This window comes from Tyto alba, unplaced genomic scaffold (assembly GCF_018691265.1).
Source record: "Tyto alba isolate M040663 unplaced genomic scaffold, T.alba_DEE_v4.0 Super-Scaffold_27, whole genome shotgun sequence".
Lineage (NCBI taxonomy): Eukaryota > Metazoa > Chordata > Aves > Strigiformes > Tytonidae > Tyto > Tyto alba.
In genome coordinates, this window is record NW_024881301.1 from 20095127 (window position 1) to 20112952 (window position 17826).

The 17826-nt window shown below is 38.7% G+C and overlaps 1 protein-coding gene across 2 annotated transcripts in view; it reads left to right on the top strand.

Moving 5' to 3' along the window:
- Nucleotides 1–17826, top strand: part of ZNF407 (zinc finger protein 407) — a 353237-nt gene that overhangs the window by 88646 nt on the left and 246765 nt on the right. The window lies entirely within an intron of this gene.

Consider the following 17826-nt stretch of genomic DNA (forward strand, 5'->3'; position numbering starts at 1 on the left):
GCATGAATGATTATTAAAAAATAAATGTTTATATAAATATGACAGCAAAATAGGTTACTCACACAGGCCAAGTGACCCAATTATTCAGATTTTGTATGTGTAGAGAGAATGTGATATGTTGCTTCACTTTAAGGAGAAAAAACCTTTTATTCTATGTTGAACTGCTGAGAAAGTTTCATTCTTTTTGCATTGCTAGTACCCTGATGATGGGGAACCACTGGAGAGTTTCTTGATACTACAGTTCATATTTTTGTTTCTAGAAGAGAGCTGTTGTAACCCCCATAATAAATGATCATTTCTTACCGTGAATGCTGATCTATCCAGATCTTCCTATCAGAACGTTTATCCAGATACAAGTGAAGTGATATTGCTAGGTCTCAATCCGAGTCTTCCATTGTTCCTGCTAGGTATTTTGTGCTGCTTGTTTTAAAGTTGGGTTTTGGGGTTTCTATTAGGATTGCCACAGGCTTTATCTCAACTGTCATGCAAAAACATGTTTTAAAATAATATAGACAGCTTAATTAGCCCTTCTGATTTTTTTTTTTTTAACAGGTGGTTTAAATAGGAAGCTAGCCAGACTGAGAAAACTAATATTATCAGAGCTCAGTCAGTTTTTTTGGCTGACCATCGTCTTTGCAGTTTATCCATTTGTTTAAACAACAACTGAAAAAACCCAAACTGAAACCCAAACAGACAAGAAACTCCCAGAAAAGCAGAAGAACCTGTGTGATTAATCTAAGCTTCAGTATTTTGGTAGCTTCTCACACTGCCATGCATGTTTATCTGTAGTCAAACAACAGACTATCGTAACAGTGGAGGTCCATGAAAACAGGGCTTCCTCCTGCCACGTTCTGTTGAACAGAAGCAAGCACACACTGTGCTCTGCTGTTAAGTTGTGCGTAGCCCATCTTTATCTCCCCTGACAGACCTCTATTGTGCACCTCGGGGTCAGCCACTGGACACTTTTTTTCAGATGGAGAAACTGATCCCTGTAGTCAGATTTAAAAGAACAGGCTACTGCCCACTTCACATACAGCAGCTCCAGCCCTAAGGGAGGCCAACTTCTAGACCAAGATCTCCAAGCAAGGTTTCATTGCTCCTCATTTCCTCCAGAAATCTAGCTGAACAACAAGTAAGCTGTTAAAAAAAAAAAAAAAAAAAAATCAACATTTTATTTAAAGAATGTGGATTTACTCAAAAAGAAACATTCTAAGGGAGTGCAAACTTCTGACTTATTTCCTGCCTTCTTGCCTGGCAAATTTTCTGGGACTTCACGGCAGCTTTCTTGAGGAAATTATTCTGAATTTGCGGCCTCCAGGGCCTTCGCTTCGCTGTGCCACTGAAACAGGAGCCTGGCAGCAATGGGTGCTGCCAGGAGATCTCACCCCCCTGGCAGGAACACCCTGAAAACTTAACTTCTGGGAAAATGGGGGAACTGGAGGTTACATAGTGGATCCTACAAGGGATTCTTCTCTTCTGAGGTTGAATTTCACTGCAGTTCATCCAGCTAGTAAACATGCAGTTATAAAATAAACTCCAGGGTTTAGAGGCTTCAAATGTGGGGGTTATTTAACCTCTCCACCATGAAACGAAAGAATCTCCCAGAACTGGAGTAGCCAGCTGGTCCCCATTTGTTTAGGAAAGGTGTATGTGTGTACATCTGTATTTTTATGTATCTTGCTCAGTGAGATGGTACTTTTCTGTCTAGGGACACTTTATGGACACTACAGATATTACTACTTGGAGTTAAACTTAGAGGTCTTAGTGGTAACTGAAATAGTTCAGGTATAAAAACCTGTATGTAAACCAGTTCTGTTTTCTTCAGGATGCAGAAGAGATTTGTAAAGAAAGTGATGCTTAGGGTTGCGCTGGTATTTATGCATTTATGTTTATGTGTGCAAAAAGCATATGCACTAGGTTAGTTTTGTTTTTTGCTGTTAGGTGTCTCAGATATGTTGATGCTGACCTTCCTTCACCTTTAAGACATGCTGTTGAGGGCCTGAGAAATTCTGGGAGCACTCATGATATTCAGTAATTGACAGACGTATTCTGAAAACAAGATATTTGTTTTTCCTTACTTCAGTAAATATTACGAAAATTAAACCAATAACACTTAAAAATCTTATGTCCACGGAATTTGTAATGTTGTAATTAAGTGAATTTTCTAGTAAGCTACAAGTAGTCTATGATAAGCAAGACTTTCTTTTATTTATTTATTTTTTAATACTTTTAGATAAGCATTCAGGCTAGTTTCCTAAATAATTACAATTCCTACCAATTTTTATTTTGTTGCAATTTTAAATAGTTTTTATTCTTAAATTTCCTCCGTATGTGCAAAAATGGGTGTAACAGTGCTTCAGGGCTTAGCCTGCTTCCCCATATTTGGAATTGCATACAGTTTGTCATGTTCTGTAGGGAGCTAGCCCTGTAAAATCCAGTGTTTTTCTGCAGTAAAATTGCAGGATTTGTAGGAGAAAAAAGCCCCAAACCCTAAAAAAAATAAAAATAAAAACATTCCAGCCCCCAAACAAAAACCTCGTAGCAAAATCTATAAAAAGTACATGGCTCTTCTCTGTATAATTTCCCCACTAGTTTATCAGATATTTTCAGAGAGCTTTAATTATTTAAAATTTATATGACATTTTACAATTGCTGTTATTTTACACTCTGAAAAACTGGTTGCTTTCATGTCTGAAATCACAGAGAAATCGTATGAACTAAATATTACATTCTTGCCATTGCTTTTATGCATAGCATGTTTAGCATCTAACTGAAATCCGAGCAGAAAGCTCATCTTGAAAGAGACTACTTAATTAAAAATTAAACGATGAATTAAAACTTAAATTATGCAAAACTAATAAGCTGCGTTACCAAAACCAACAATTAATATGCAACAATACATGGAAAGAAAATGCTAACGTTTTTACTTTTGTTTCATGTTTGCATTGCAGTCTGTATAGTCTGCTATTTTGGAATTCCTCATCTTGCAGTATTTGGCATATCTGAATTAAGATATAAATCAGTGATTTTTAGGTTTGCGAGTTTTGCAAAACTCATCAGAGATTAAAAATTTGATAATGTAAAGGAATCTTACAAAATGGGAAGAATCCAATTATTTTTCAATTAATGCAATATCACTTCTGTATGTAAGATTCAAATCAGTGCATCGAATTACCTTGTGCAAATCGATAGAGTAAAAATGGACTCGTTGACAAAAATTACAATTTAACCTATTGCTCTAATTCCATTGTATAAAAGGTTTATTTTTTACTGAAATTGCCTTGAACTAATTGCAAATGCTGAGATTCTGCATACAGTATTTATGTGTGCATATGTTTGCAGAGACCAAACTAAGCACACCTTTAAATTCTGTTTAGTTTAGCATTTTAAAGGAGGTATTCCCTAAGTCCCTGTATCAGAGGCACAGAAAAAGATTTCCTTAGCAAATGTGGGGATGTGCACCTGTACATCTGAAATACTACAATGGCCGAATGCTAGACATGCTGTAAAATACTATGTACTTCCCTGTATCACAAGCATAGGGAGACATTCCCAGTCGTCTCTGCTGGTGTTTTTCGTAAGTGTATTCTTCAAGCGGAGTAAAGCTTTAGATGACTGAAGGAGGGGAATTAGGGAATTAAAGAAAACTCCATCTGATTAAGTTAATTATGAAGCTTGAATCTACTACTTTATTAATGCTGTATACTAGAAGGTGGAACTACCTTTACATTTGCATTTTCTTACATTTTAGTATTACATAAAATAATATTAGCTTTTAATGTTTCGTGTAAAATATCTTCAGCACCTATCTGTATTTTTCTCTCAGGTCTTGCTAATTTAGCCTTTGTAGCTATGTAAGTAGTTGTTTCTCTGGCACTATAATTTAAAAGTTTACCTTAAAAATAAAATCAATACTGGGATAAAAGCATGAAGAGCACAGCTAAAATAATTTATAATAGCTTTATGGGTGATGGAAATCTAAGGAATGAATACTGTGTATAATAAAGGCAATTAACTGAGCTTCTTATAAGGAAAAATACTGCTCTTGTTGTGGGGGATGGAAGGAGGAGATCATGGAAGCAGTTACAACTCTAATTTTCTGGGTTGAGCTATGTTAGCCCCAGCATAAATTGCAGCAGCCTAGAGGTACATGTGCCATTTGAGGATTGCATTCTGCCCTGACATCCTTGTGAATGTGTTGGAGAGGTGTGGGGGGGAGAGAGCAGAGGCACTGGTGTCTGCTGGGGCCTTGCACTCACTGGGAGGTCTCAGATTTCCTCAGTCATCCTCTCACATGTCAAATACGGGCTTTGGTTGATTTGCGTGACTTAAAAGTCCAGTGGAGCCAGTTGTGGTAAGAAAACTGTGTTGGTGTTTAACCTAAGTGATTTTTCTCACTTCTGCATTTATTGGGTAAAAGTTCTTCCTTCAACAAAATGAAGTGTTTAATCTACTATCACAAAGAGTGAAACGTGAATAAAGATTGACTTGGATATAATCTTTCTAACTACTCTTGATGGACATCTTAAGATACAGCTTAATTTAATTGAAATCTTAAACTGTCTTTTTGGGAAGCTCTTTTCTTTTATGTCCATGGTTAAGTGAGCAAGGCAATGACATGCTCCCTTAACAACTGTTCGGGAATCATTGGGCTGATTGACTAATGTTTCTGCCCTTTTTATGCACTTCTGATGTTCCATCATGGCTTTCTCCTTTCTGTGCATATAAGTGGATTTATCTGAATGATAATAAGCCAGATGGTTAGGTGGTAGGCCAGGTATTTTGAAGGTAAGCATATTCTTTGTCATAGAGCCATGTTAGCCAGGAGCTCTGTACCACATTTCAAATCCTTCAGCAGTCTCCCCGGGAGGTGGCAGCTGTAGAAGCCTAATGGATATCATCACCTTCAAGTGTCAGCTCCTTTTTTCCTGTCTGTCATGACTGTTTACTTCTGATCATACCACTTGACGTTTATGTGTCACAATAGAAAACTGAACCAGTGCAGGAGTAAAGGCGACACTGGGTTTGCGGTTACTTCTTGTATCACAACAGGCAGCTGGCAACTCATTAACACCATGTGGAGTGTCAAGCATATAGTACATTAAATAAAATTAATGCCTACAGGGGCTGTATATAAGGAGATGGCCATAACAGACAGTGAAATCACATGAATGGTTGAAACAGGAATAGCAGAGTCGACAGATTAAAAAAACCAAAACAAAAAACAGGAGGGAGGGATGAGTCTGTAGTCCAAGGCACATGAGCATGTCAAGCCTTTGACTGTCATTCCTTGTCATTTTCATATTTAGCCACTGAAGAAAGACACGTGGCACAGAGGAGAGTTCTGCCTGGCACTCTGTGACTTCCTGGAATCTCTGTGCTTGGCAGCAAAGGTAGTGTTAAGATCCTCAGAGATAACCACCCACTTTAGCCATTATCCAACACTGACCACGAGTGCAGAAGAATTAGATCTTGGTGATCCAGGGAGAGGATGTTAGCTTGAGTACAGTCCTGAGTGTGACGGATAAAAAAGTGCTTTTCTTCATAAATGGCTGACATGGCCTTATGTAAGGCAGTCTCAGAGTCCTTTACTCGCATTCTCCAGGATGGTCACTGTTTTTTTGTACTGCATGGGCCCTGCATGAGCCATTTGGCATATACTTCGCTCTATTTGCAGATACTTTTCTCTGTCTTCTGTCTTGTGTCAGTGAATGGTTTGGCTAAGACATGGCCCTAATTTGGGCAGTTAAAACAACCTGAGGTATGCGTATAGTGAAGCAATTTGCTATAATATGAGACATTTAATCTCAAGTAATCTCAAATTGACAGAAAGTATTACAGACAGATAAAACTTTTTGAAAAAAACCTAGTAATCCATACTTTCAAATAAATAAATTTTATGTTGCAGAATTTTAAAATGTACATTAACATTGGTATCTCTTTAATTAATGGGAATTTTAGACAATATTTGGATTTATCTACTTAAATATTTTGGATAGATGGTCTCCAATTGTTCTATAGAATACTAAAATGCTACCATGCATTCCAGGAATCATAGCAGATTATGTCTACTGGAAATGACAGGTAGATTTTAGTACACAAAATGTCATTGTTATCACAAAATTTTATTACTCACTGGACATCATAAACCACTGAATTTCCCTTTAATTTAAACAGGCAGACCCTGTGGAGTGCAGATAAGATCTCTTCTTTAGGCACTGTGGTTGCAGTGCTGTGACTGCTAGTAGTACATGTTAGTTCAGGTAAGTTCAACAGCCAAGAATTTACACAGCACAGCAGTCTTTTATGCCATTGAACTGATGGAAGCGTATTTCAAGAGAAAAAGAAGAAAAAAATTGTGTATTTTTGTTACTTTAACAAGCTGCTTTACAGTTTCCCATAGGAAGCAGGAAAAAAAAATATGAAAAGCTATTAATTGTCATAATTAAATTGTTTCAAAAAATTAATTGTGGACCAGTGTATTGTCTCATTTAAAAAAAAAAAAAAAAAGTACCTGCTTTGATTTCATCGTTTGTCAGTTTATTTTATGCATTTATTGTTCCTTAATTAGAGTTCCTACATATTTGCCCTTCTTGCCTGATTGCATTTGCCTTTTATAGCTTACAGTGAGCTTTCCTTGCCTTTGCATTTGAGATGAGCTGCGATAGCCACCTACAGTGATTGCGTCAGTTCCCTTCGTAATTTTTATTAATCCTCACGAAGGATTTTTTTCCCCTAAGGAAAACAGAGGTCTACCATATTTCATTTAATTTTTTGATGTTCTCAGGATCATCTGCCATTGCAGATGGTTTCTTATATCTGTTTTCTACTTCCTTAAGATGGCTGGGTTGCTGTTTCGAGTGTGTGGCCCTGCTAGAGCCATGCATACTGGTAGAATAAAGTTCTCTGAATTACATGTGACAAAAAGGTCAGGTTTTCAAAGGCTGCAGGGCGATCATGTTGACCCAGCTATTGTCGTGGGCGGGCCAGCTTGCTGACAGAGGAGCAGTTGAAGTGACATGCGGATGGCATAGGGGCATTGCTGCCTTTCTGGTGTGGCTATTTAATTTGGGGGATCTGATGAGGATGATGTAACTATTTTTTTTTTATTATTATTATGCTCTTGGAGAACTGAAGACCATCCACCAGTATGTAATGAAGTAAAACAAGTGGGTCTTGTAGTTAAAACTTGTTAAAAACTCCTGACACATAACTTTTAAACATTTTCTGTGTTTCTGAAAGGGGTAAAGCATTTGCGTTCAAATTTGGTAACAAAACCATTGAGATGTTTTAGTTTTGCAATTAAATGACACATATGAGAGAAAAATGTAACTACACATAAATGTTTTTTTATCTAGAAGGAGAACTATATGAGAATTAAAAGGCACATTTTTTTTTAAAGTATTAGATTGCTTAATGCATTACTCTTCATTAACAGATCAAAGGGGATACTTAAGTTTTGAGCTGTTTGTAAGTATTTATATTGAAAATTTTATTGCATTGTATGCAGACTATATTGTTTCATTCTGGAATAATGAAAAAAAGGAAAAAAACTGTCTTGCATCAAACATAAATAAAAAAATTCTACAGACACATCTGAAAAGGAGAATGTAAGATAATTTTATATTTTTTCATTTATCTGTATAGAATTGCCAAGGAGCTGGTATAGGTGGTCTGTCTGTGGCCTTTCTCTTTGCTCTTCACTCAGAGGAACGTGCCGTAGTTACCACCTTCCCCTTGGACGCGCTGTGTCGTGGCTCTGTCCAGTAACTGGCACAGGAGACGGCGGCTGATGTTTCCTGCTGTAGGGAGCAGCGCGATGCTCAGCGGTCGGTCACCCCAGGCCCTTATTTCACTCTCGCTTTGCCTTACCCCATTCCGGGAGGCCGGCGTGGTGGCCCTGCATCCGAACGTGGCCCGTGGGGTTGCTGCCTCTGCCATGCCAGCCAGCCCCGGGGCAGCCTGCCCGGCGCTGGGAGGGAGCTCCCCTGCCCGCCAGGGCCACCCCTCGCTGTGCCGCTCCCCGGCCCTGCCTGGGGCCCCCCCCAGCAGTCCCCCTGCCCAGACCCGGGGGGTCGGCGGGCAGGAGCCCCAGGGGAGAGGGCTCTGGCTCCTGCGGGCCCCCCCGCGGCACGGCCTCGCCCACTGTCGCCTTCTGCCTTTGCGGTACCAACAGTCTTCGGCGATTTCTCTCGCTGGAAGCCTTCTGATAAAGGTGTTTATCTAGGTAAGAATCCTGGAAAGGTTGCTTATGGGGATGGAGGGTATTCGTAGCCATCTCTCTGCCCTCCGCGCTGGAAGTCTGACAGGAGTTGCGTGAGGGGCGGCAGGAGGCACAGCAGCGGTTGGGGCTGCCGGGGCGGGCGTGCTCCGCGCGTGGGCTTGGCCATCCCCAGTGGCTCCAGAACCTTCCTCGCCCGCCCGCCGTGAGCTCGCGCGATCCTTGCGGGAGCAGTGCCTGGTCGGTTCTCGATACTTTTTGGCCCTAGAGCACAACGTCACCTCAGAGTCCGGAAAGGAGGGGCTGCGTTTTGTGTGGCACGGGGTCACCCCCAGTCCCTTGTGCGTTAGGGATCCCCGGGACAGTGCCTGAGGGGCAGGGCAGGGTGCGGGGAGGTGCACGGGCTGCCCTGCCCGACCTCAGGCTTGGCAAAGCCATGAGCATCCAGCGGTCACGCAAACATATGTGTTCCGATTGATTTGGAAGTAAATTTGGAATAGGAGTGTCTAATGTCAGTAGCTAAGTTACAGATACCTCAGGAGCAGGTTCATAAGCCAGTAAAACTCATAAGGTGGTTTCCCCTCCCCTCAAAAGGGTTCTCTGTGCTCAAATAAGACACCAATTTCTTGCTAACCTGGGAGGTACTGTCTTACCTAACTGCCCATATTCAGGCTGGGACCTACAGCCCCTCCCTTGGTGGTAGCTCTGTAGCAAGGGGGAGACTAACAGGAGGGGCAGCATCGACAGCAGAAGCATTCATAATGTGAGGAAGACATTTCTTCCTGCCCCTCCATCCCCCCAATATTTTTCTGTTCATGAAAGCTGAGTATTTCACAAGATAAATATGCTTGCTTCTTTGGTTTTTGGGTAGGCATATAGTATTTACTGCATTATTGTCCTGTTTTTGTGTTACAGTAGGGAATATAATCTCATTTTAAATTTTCTTTTGCTTATAAATTGTCGTCAAAAATATGACTCTAACTTAATTCCTGAGCAGATTTTTTTCATCCTACTGTCTTTGCTCCAGTTTATCTGGAGATGGACCACCACAGTTTACTTTCTCTTTCCATCCCTCTGTTCTGGTCCATATACTCTTAAAAGAATAATTATTTCTAGTGGTATTTTATTGACAAGTTGCTTGAAAAGCCAACCAATGCCAAACTTCTCATAGCTAGCTGCTTCATTAATTTGTATAATATAACAAACCAATTTATGAACATGTTTACTTAAATGCAGACAAAGATAAATGTTGAGTACAAATACACATAAGTATGAAAAGTTTGAAGATTCATTTAGTGAATGCATCTTTCCATCCTTCCAGTCCACTGAATAAAAATGTAAATCAGTGTAACTAAATCCTACTGCTAAATGCAGTTTTGCTTCTTATTTTCTTGCAGTAAGCACTGAAAGCATGAAGGTACAAGATTTAAGTAGATTTTTGTTCTAAAAAGAAATACTTTCTGTTTTGAGGAATACTTTTATTAAGCTAACTGTCATATCCTCGACAATAAGCGTGCACATTTTAAAGCTGTTTTGAAATAGAGCATTTTGTAATTTAGTAATGAATAGCACTGTAGGGTGTTCCATACCGTCCTGATTCAATTTTAGGAAATGGGAGCTAACCACGTTAGGTATTTCAAAGCACACAGTATTCTTTGGAGTTGCATAATATAAACCAGTGTCAGTAGTTTTCCCGAAAGCCTGAATCTGTCCTTTTGAAGGCATTTGCTATTTATTTCAAAATAAGAGAGTTACCGCAGAGGCACCTGGGCTTGTGAGGAAGAAAAGGGATGCTGACACCTGGCAGATAGTTTCCTGGCGACATAACAGGGTCTAAAATATTGAGGTGGACAGTCCTTCTTTAAGGTAACATGTACTCCATGCTGTGCTGCATGCTTTAGAGCTACGCCTGACTTTTGCCTGCGACAGCTTTTGTGCTGTAAGCTATCAGAGACGTGTGTCGCTTCAGGTGTGCTCCCAAAGCCTGTGAAGAATCAAAGCATCTTGGCCGGTCGGCAGTCTGCCTGATGACCTTTTTCTCATGTAGCTCGATGATGGGTTGTGAAGGGGAGAGCTGGTTACAGTCAGGACTGGGGGGACCTGCCGTGGCGTGACGGCAGGTTCAAATCAAACCCAATAGTTGCTTCTTGTACTTTCTTCCCATGTCCTGCCAGCTTGCTGTATGGCTGCCACAACGGTAACCCTGTGAGTGGCTTGATTGGTGAGGATTTACATGTGTGCTAATTAGAGTGGAATAAATGATTGGCTGTTTGCTGCATCGCCATAAAGGGTGCCCAGATGTACACACTACGTGAACATAATGTGCACGGGCATGGCGCATCAAAGTTTGTCAGCTGCATTACCTCAGCAGGCTTAGGGCTTGTCGGAGAGCATTTGCTGATAATTGTCCCCTATGATTTAGTGTCTGACTTGGTGAAAGTGAAGGACCTCAAAGTACTGCCTTGGCAAGGGAATTTCTGATCGTTCAACAAAAGTAATAAATGAGCTAAAATCTGTCAAAAGAGAATGAAAAAAATAAGTTTAGGGCTATAAGCAAGCAGTCTTAACTGAAGAATTCTGTGTGCTCAGAAATAGTTCAGAATGTAACACTAACTAAGCATCAAATTAGCTGCTGCAATTAACAATAGACACTGAACAGAGTGTTTAATTATGCTTAATTTGTTGTGATACAGCACAAGCCTTCAGTTATGAAAATCCCCCAGATGTCCAAGTATCCCCTGTCTAGCTAAAATGCACTAAACTTTGCACACTTGGTTAATTTAACAAAGCAAATGCAGAACGTTACTTTTAATTTTTAAAGTCTGCTTTAGATGAAAAGAAAATAAATTTACATTTAGAAGTGACCATTCTTTTCAATCTCTCTCTCAAAAAAATCTGGGCTGTAACTTCTTTAATGAAAATATATAATTAAGACAAAATCCCATATGTATCGTATTTATGCACAAAAATCGGTAATATCTGATTACTTTGACAAGTAATTTTGTACTTACATGTTCACAATATTGATAATGTATTAACGTACAATGATTAAATGGTTAAGCTGCCATATTAAAGTTATGAGCAGGAACATTTATCCAGCATAGCTAAGCAGGAACAAAGACTGTCCATTTACAGATGGCATTATTCAATCTCTGAACTGCTCGAAGATGTTAGCGTTACAGCATTGATTCTGAGCTCTGATACTGTGCCTCACTCGAATGACCCAATAGAGTTAAGTGATAAGGTTAAGTTAATTACTGTATCTTTGCTATACAGCTTCCACATGATTACTGCTGAGAAGGATAGTGATTCTTCTTGCTTTAATTAAGCAAAGGAGAATGAAAAGATATAATTGGTTTTTATAATAATCCTGTCTTATATCACTATCAACAAGCGTCATGTATTTTTTCTACAACTTTGTTGCACGAATTCCTAGCAGCAAAATTTAAACAGTAGAATGTAGAAGTAAATTATTTAAATCCCTTTCCTAAAACACAGTGTCGGCTAAAGAATTAAATAGTTAATAGCTGTACTAATACTTTTGTAGCACCAAAGGGCCTGTGACAGTAAATTGTGTACAGATATGAAAAATCCATATTTGACAGTTAAAGAGCATGTGCTATTTTTTGTATTTATAGTACATGATAAAAAGCATATATTTTAACATGCTTTAATTTTGCTTCTAATCATATATTGTACTGCAGTATGGTGGCTTTAATATTGTTTTGTGAACAAGAGCTTTAACAGTGTTTTGTTTTAAATTCGCTCATTAGTTGTCAAAAATTGTTGCCTTTGGTTTGAAGGTGAAAGGGAGTTGGAAAGGGTTCAGAAAAAACCCTGAGCAATCTCTCTTAGGATAATACTGTTCTTCCCTTCTAGTCATGCCTATACTAAAACTATGTATATTGTGAGGTATGCAAAAACAGTTTTACACTGAAAATAATGAATACAGATGAAAGCTGCCAGTGAAAGAGGGGGGAGAGATAGTAGGTAGGTTTTAGTCCTTTACGTGTTAAAAACCCTTACTCTGTGAACCGTTCTGCATAAGGTAATCCTGTGTCTCTGTATTAAGCTCTGATAACTCTCACAAGTTTACAGAGGTCTGCCCACAAAGATGAGATTATTTTACCATATCTTTGCTTATGTAAGTAACCTCACAACTGCTTCAGGTTCTTGCAATTTTCCTAAATACTGTCTTCTGAGCAGAAGGGGAACACATGTTGCCTTTCACTATTGTGGGGTTATACAGGTGCTAAGCTGTTGGTGGTTAGTGTGTAAATGGATTTGTTGCAGACTTCTGTTTTTTTGTTGTGTTTTGGGTTTTAAATATAATTGCAATGTCTCAAGTTGATTGTAACAGGAATTCTGATAAAGATTGCTAGATTAAAAATAGCTGAGTACTGGTTTTCTATATTTTTTTTTTCTACTTGTGGGAAATGAAATCTTATTATTCCTTGTCCTGTAAATAGGCGTGACTTTAAAACATTGATGAACAAAAAAAATTTGGAAAAAGAAGTTCCGTGCTGCATATATAAATTTCCAGCAAAATAATTGGTAGTCCAGAGCAAGATGGATATTCTTTACAAAGTACTTTGATTATATTTTAATATTATTCTTTTATTCACGGTAGTAAACTTTTACCTCCTTAGCAATGATTTGTTTGCAAATAGGATACATTAAGATTAAAAATGTGGTGCTGGAGATTTTAAAAGCTGTTTGGTTCCCTGTCTGCCTACGGACAACCTCCTCCTATTTTGTAGCTGTTCAGAATTAATTGGATAGTGTTTCAGTTCTGTAGAAGACTTGTATTCAATGGTATGCAGTTCAAACCATACATTTTTTTTTTTACTCTGTAACTCTAATTTCTTCTTCCTGGCAAAAACACCACCTTGAAGCAATAAAGTCTTAGTATCCTAAGTAAGAGAAAAAACAACTATGTCCAATGTTGGTGGTATTCTTTTTTGATAGCAAGTCTGTTTAGAGTCTCATTGTGTGTTTATGAAAACACTGTGAAACTGCTGTTGCAGAACCTGAATGCGAATAGAGAGAATCTAATGCATAGGGATCTATGGCTGCCACACAAGGAGATCAAGTGGAGAATGAGGGAGAGGTGTTCCTAATTATCAAACTGTAACAGTTATAAATAATTTCATAATAGTTTTGTTTAGAAGCAAAGCACTAGGACTTGGATAAAAGCATGGAGTTACATGCAGCCTGTTTTAAGAAATTAGTTTGATTTTGGTTGGTTCCATTAATTTGAAAGTCTCAGTCAAAGGATTTATTGGACAGTTTATTCTATTACCTGTCTACTGGTCCCTGCTCTCTCATTCTCAGAAAAGAAAACCAAAGTAACTAATCACCCTTAAGTTAGAAGACATACTAAACGTGTGTGCTAACAAAGGATGTATTTGGCTCACTCGATACTATTAAGGATTGGATGGGTTGGCAGACAAGATTCTGAAAAATTGGGTATTTTTTTTGGCTTGGGGGTCACCGTGTTCACTTCTTCAGTGGGTGAACTGAGGATTTCCAGCTCTTTGGCTGTCTCGTCAGTTCTGTAGTCAATTTTTAAAAGGTTCCTGACGTTTATTGCAAACAGATGCAATGACACTTGGAACGTTTTCCTCTTGTTCTTTTGTCTTAATAAATGTATTCTTCATCTGGAAGGCAGAATCTCTTCTTCTCCTCACTTGAGTGTTATAGTTTGTATTGGTGATGGGAAAGTAAAGCAATTGTCCAGAAAATGAAAAGGCATTTTATGAGAAAAAGTGCTCTGGAAAGTTCTGAGTTCTCCATGTACAGTAAATATTTTGAAATTCAAAGAACCACCCAACTTTTGAGTTCTTAGTAAGTATTTCGTCAGATGGCATAAGCACAGATACAGAAAACAGACATTACGTGTTTCATAATGATATCTATTCTCATGCTGTTTGATTGCACAGACAATTTGACAGTGATGGACATTGCTTGTGCTTAATTATTTTTAAAAATATTTCTAACATTTAACGCCTCATAGGAAGATAAATGAACAGGGGACGATTTCGGTCTGCATGACAACTGAGCAGCCATATCTCTTCAGTACTTTTTCATGTAGCGTAATACAGCAGAACTAACAGCTGTGAGTAAGCATAGCCCATATAACATTTCTTTCCTGCTAGACATATGATGGGTTAGCATTGTGTAATAATAACAATATTCTCTAGTTATGTGCTTCTTAATGTATCAAGATGTTTACATATTTCAGCTGAGGTGGTGCTTATTTCATTAAGTCACATTGAGGAAAAGCAGCTTGAGAAGTTGCTTTCATATGTCAAAGTAATGATAAAATGAGTTTGAGGGCTTTATGATCAAGAACGTTTTCTGCCTCTTTTTAATGATATAGAATAGTAATGACCTGCAGTTTCATTTATTCTTGGAAAAAGTATAATTGCAAAAATTAACTTGTCATACACCACAGCTCAGCAAAGTTACTTTCCTATAAGTCTGTGGTCACAGTATGTTTTTTTGCAATTCAGCATCTGGCTCTGTGGGGTACTGATGGCTTCTATGAAGTAAAGTACCAGGGTGAGCAATTAAATGTAAAATGACAGCATAAAATATGATCATTACGGTTATACAAAAGACACATTTATGAATTTTGCAGATAACTGTCATTTTTTCTACTCATATTTGCTCTTTCTTTGTTAGCTTAATATTTCTTATGCAATTCATTTTTTTTCTTCTAAAAAGTGAACAATGCCTTTTTAATTATCCTGACACTTGTTTGTGTCTTTCTTATTTGTCACATTTGAAAGCTAATGATACCTCTTTCACTTTGTTCTGACACTATACTTTCAACTTTATTTCAAAATCAAGGACTATTTTTTAAATTAACACAAAGGTTGCATGATGAGGCTAGAATTTCTTATGGAAATCAGTTTGTGTTGTGTTGATCGGATAATGTGGTGCACCTGAAAGAAAGATTTATCTGTGTTCAATTCTCAGGGGCTACCAGGCAATGTTTTGAAGTGTGCTTTTTGAATTTAGCTCATGTTTTGTCATTGAAGAGAGAAGATTGGTCTTGGTAGAAGTTATTTTAGCCATATTAGGTATCAAAAATACCATATAGATCTTTCTCTGTGTGTTTTCTTTGCAAACATCTGTTTCCATGCTAGAATAATAATCCTGTTCTTTCTGTAGTTATTTATATTTTTGCTATCTTGAGTGGGAGGGTGTATCTATCTTCTTTATGCAATATATAGATATGCTATATATATCTGTTATTGCATAGGATGCTGAAAACGATTGTACTTCTTATCAATATCAGCTGGATATATTGTAGGAAAGAAAAAGGAAAAAGGAACACAAAACCCTAACGTTCTAGACAATCCTAGTAATGCAAATAAACCCATGATGTTCGCGTACTGATGTTCTCACTTTTTCTTCAAAAGCTCTTATGTATTTCTACTGCTGCTCCAGAGGAGACTGCAGCAATACACAACTTTATCTGCAATTTCCAAACCCTTGGCACCAATCAAGGGGCAGTGGGAAAGCTCTGTCCTCCCCTCTCCTGGAGAAGTCCTAACCTGCTTCCAAAACTACACTGAGGACAGCAGTCATCAGGATTGCTGAGCAACACCTTTGTAAAGGTGTCTGTTTACCATGCATTTAAGAAGGAAGCAATCAAAAAATGCCGCTAATGACTAATTATTCACATCTGTTGTTGCTAGAAAGCTAGGTGATCTTTCCTTCCTTTTCCCCCATAGTAGCTTGTCTTAAATGCATGTAATGCCTTGGAGAGCATGTGCCTGATAAAATTACCAAATGCTATTTAAATGTCTGAATGGGGGAGGCAGTGTTTATCTTGGAAGCCGTTCTGTCTCCCCAGCTGCCTTTGACAGGGAGGATTAACGGAGACCCCCGGTGTTTGGGAGCTGGGGGCGGTGGAGTTTGGGGTGGGGGCGGCTGGGCTATGGGTCAGGCCTTCACCTGGGGAAGGTCCCTTCACCACCACAGGTCAGGAGGAGGCAGAATCCCATTACGTTCGATGGGAAATGTGAGACACTTTAAGCAGCCCTCCCCTCAATTAAATTGATGGCACAGTAACCTGGCATTGATTCCCTGGTGATAAGGGAGATGACCCCACTTAAGACTGTGGAGAAAAAAATGATAGGAGCAGAGAGTATAGTTCTCAGTCAGCATTATGCGTATAAATGGATGGTACACGGATTTTAAAGGGCTAGGTAACTCAAACTGGAAATGTTCGCTTCACTGAGATCTCCCTGTTACAAAAGCTCTTCAATGTTGACTGGCTTTTAAGTAGCAATTTGAGATGGAGATTTAAGAATCTTGGAGCGCTTCTATTTAGAGCACCTATTGTGTAATCTCCACAGTCCTGTAGCATACAGAAAGGTTTGTGATAAAAAGAATTGGAAATTAAAAGGGATAATATCTGTGGCAGACAGTCTCAAGGGGATTCAGTGTCTCTCAAGCAAATATGACTCCAATATAAGCTCCTCAACTGAGGATGTTATTAGGTACAAATAAGAGCTAATTTTTTACAGTTTATGTCTCTGGGAATATGAAATGGAAAACAGGTGAAGAGTCAGAATTGATTAGAGAGAAGAGCTTGCTATATCCTAGCATAGTTTAATATCTAAAGTGCCACAGAAACCGAAGAGTGTTGTGGTACAGACAGTGCTGTCAGGAGGAAGAGGGTATTGCTGTAGCCAGGTAACTCTCATAGGTTTGGAAAACTTGGCTGTGTTGTTCAAACCTGTTTTCTTTAATGGATGGGTGTAAGTCCTCAGCTTGAGGTAGATTAAAAGTCCTTAGGAAAACTTGTTTTCCCCAGAGGAACATAAAAGGTGCCGGAAGAATTCTTTGATTTAAATTGCACAAGTGCAGCACTATATGCCTTGTTTGTTTCTGTCTTTTAGTTTGTGTTCATATCGTGCGGTATAGTGCTGTGTGCAGAAACCTCAGCTACCTCTGTTTCTTGATGCTTCACCATGTCTAATATATCTTGCTCCTCCATGTAGCTAATTTTCCTAGTAGAATATCTATATAATGTACTCGCACTGCTTCCAGCAACAAACCTCACTCTGGATTTGCAAACTGACTGAATGCAAAACATTGCATTATGCCATACAGACCTACCCGTAATTGCTTAAGTGTTTGTGTTCCGATGACCACAACATTTACTGTCATCCAATATATGTGCTGTTCCTAATTATTAATATGAGGATGTGTTTAAAAGGTGGAATTCTTAGCTAACCACCATACAACCATGTAATGGTTGGGTTGGGTGAGGTCTGGTAAACCCATAGAGCAGACAGCTGCTGGCAGAACGTTGTTCCCCAGCTTCCAAATTATTGGTTAGCTGTTGTGTAAAGTGCTGCTTAGAGTGGTTGCTATTTGAAAAGTAACCGTTTGTCCATAGTAATGTAGAGCAACAACCAACAGAAACCCCAGAGAAAAACTCCTAAAAAGGGTCAAAAATTTTTCTTGTGGTGGAAGGACCAGATTTTGTGCTAAACTGAATTTGAACAATATTGGTATGTAATACTACAGTGTACTTTCTCAACTGCTTTCTTGTTCTTCACTGTCATAGCTTTTATTAAGAA